The sequence below is a fragment of the Saimiri boliviensis genome, chromosome 16 (assembly GCF_048565385.1).
Source record: "Saimiri boliviensis isolate mSaiBol1 chromosome 16, mSaiBol1.pri, whole genome shotgun sequence".
Lineage (NCBI taxonomy): Eukaryota > Metazoa > Chordata > Mammalia > Primates > Cebidae > Saimiri > Saimiri boliviensis.
In genome coordinates, this window is record NC_133464.1 from 11,142,786 (window position 1) to 11,145,710 (window position 2,925).

Below are 2,925 nucleotides of genomic sequence, written 5' to 3' on the forward strand. Positions count from 1 at the left end.
ACAGAGGTCGCTGGGGCTCTGGCCTTTTATATCCACATTTCAAGAAGGAAGAAAGAAGAGAGGAGGATAAAATGGATGTGTCTGCCAGTTGAGTAAATATTTTGTTTTATTATTTTTATTGTTTTTATTTTTTTTTGGATGGAGTTTCGTTCTTGTTACCCAGGCTGGAGTGCAATGGCGCGATCTCGGCTCACCGCAACCTCTGCCTCCTGGGTTCAAGCAATTCTCCTGCCTCAGCCTCCCGAGTAGCTGGGATCACAGGCACGCGCCACCGTGCCCAGCTAATTTTTTGTATTTTTAGTAGAGACGGGGTTTCACCATGTTGACCAGGATGGTCTCCATCTCTAGACCTCGTGATTCACCCGCCTCGGCCTCCCAAAGTGCTGGGATTAGAGTAAATATTTTAAAATAACTTTCTACTTTCTTACATGTCGCTGACCTTCTCTGTCTACAAGGGAGCCTGGGAGATGTTTAGCTGCTTTCACTGGCACAATACAGAAGTTGTTAAATAAGAAGGAAAACAAATCACAGCAGTCTCTGGCACAGCTCCCGATTATCTTTTATTCAGCACAAGATCACCCACTGTGAATGTGTGCTTCAATATACTGAATAACACCTTAAGAAATAAAAAATTTAGGCTGGGCACCTATAATGGCTCATGCCTATAATCCCAACACTTTGAGAGGCCGAGGCAAGAGGATCGCTTGAGCCCAGGAGTTCATGACTGGCCTGTGCAACACAGTGAGACCTTATTTCTGCAAAAAAAAAAAAAAAAAAAAATTAGTTGGGTGTGGTGGCTTGTGCCTGTAGTCCTAGCTACTCAGGAGGCTGAGGAGGGAAGATTGCTTGAGCCCAGGAGGCAGAGGTTGAAATGAGCTGAAATCATGCCACTCCAGTGTGGGTGACAGAGGGAGACATTGTCTCAAACAAAGCAAAACAAATAAACAAATGAAATTTAAAGTTCCAGGTATTAAAGAAATGTTCGAACCTATGAACATCTCTCCATCATACTACCTGATCTCAAAATCTACCACACTATAGCAATCAAAACAGCATGGTACCAGCATAAAAGCAGACATACGGGCCAATGGAACAGCATAAACCACCCAGAAATAAATCCACCCATTTATTACCAACTGATCTTTGACAAAGTTGCCAGGAACACACGAGGGAGGAAGAATTGTGTCCTTGGTAAATGGTGTTGGGACAACTGGGCATCCACATGCAGAAGAAGGAAACTAAATGCGAATGTCACACCACATAGAAAAATAAACTCAAAATGGCTTAAAGAGTTAAATAGACGAATGGAATTACACCGAACTAAAAATCCTCTGCACAACCAAGGCAACACTTATCAGAGTGAAGAGACAATGCATAGAATGTGGAAATTAATATCCAAAACATATAAGAAATTCAACTCAATAACAACTGGATTAAAAAGTGGGCAAAGGACCTGAACAGACACTTCTCAAAAGAAGATACACAAATGACTCAGGGGTATAGGAAAAGATGCTCAGCATTACTAATTGTTAGGGAAATACAAATTAAAACCACAATGAGATACCATTTTACATCCGTTAGAAATGCTGTTATTAAAACAAAGAAAGTTAATAGATGTTGGCAAGAATGTAAAGGAAAGGGACCACTTTTACCCTGTTGGTGGGCATATAAATCAGTACAGTCGTTGTAGAAGACAGTGTGGAGGTTTCCAAAAAAATTTAAAAAAAAATAGAATGACTGTATGATCTAGCAATCCCACTTCTGAGTATATATCCAGAGGTCATAAAATCAGTGTGTTGAAGAGAGATCAGAACTCCCATGTTGATTGCAACATTATCTACAACGACTAAAATATGAAATCAAACTAAGTGTCCATCAATGGATGGATAAAGAAAATGTGGCATATATCAACAATGAAATACTATTCAGCCTCAAAATAGAAGGAAATTCTGTTATTTGTGACAATGTGGAAGAACCCGGAGGACATTATGCTAAGTGAAATAAGCCAGGCAAAGAAGACAAAGAAGGCATGATCTCACCTGTATGTGAAATCTAAAAAAGTTGAACTCATAGAAGTGGCGAGGAGAGTGGTGGTAACCAGGGCCTGCAGGTGGGGGTGGGGATGGGGAGATCTTGGTCAAAGGGTACAAAATTTCAGTGAAAAGAAGTAAGTTTTGGAGATCTATTGTGCAGCATGCTAAGTATAGTTAATAATAATGTGCTGAACACTTGAAAACTGCTGGGAGACGTTTTAAATGTTCTCACTACACAGTGTGTGAAGTGAAGGATGTGTTAGTCGGCTTCATCTAATTATTTCACAATGTGTACATATGATGAAAACATCATGCTGTGCACCATATATATGCAATTTTTATCTGTCAATTTAAAAAAGCCCTAAAGGGAACCTTTCAATGTGCTCTGGGTCTAATTTTCACTTCTGTAGTAGCTGCTTCATGGGGTTGGGTTGGGGGCAGTGTCGGAGAAAGAGCAGGTCGATTCTCATTTGGTCACTCATTCATTCAATAAGCAGTATTTAGCACCAATTATATTTCGGCATTATACTGTCTTTTGTGGGGGTAATTACTGTATTCTTATAGTGCTTTATAGTTAATAAAGGACATTCATCTGCTTTTTCTTATTTAATCCTCATGGAACACCAAGAGACAGGAAGCAGGCATTATTTCCTTTTACTATAAATAAGGACCTTGAGGAACAAGGAGGTTAAATGAGAGGTGCCATTCATAAAATCAGTGTGGGTCAGATCCAGGACTTAAGCTGGGGATTTTCACCTCCTGTGAATTTTCCACTCCTCCGGCTTTAGAAATTGGGTGCTATTGCCAATTAGGGGACAAAGACAGTGCACTCTCTCTTTCTCTCAAAATGTGGGGTGTGTGCAGGTCAGGAACTGCCAAAGGTGGATTTTCT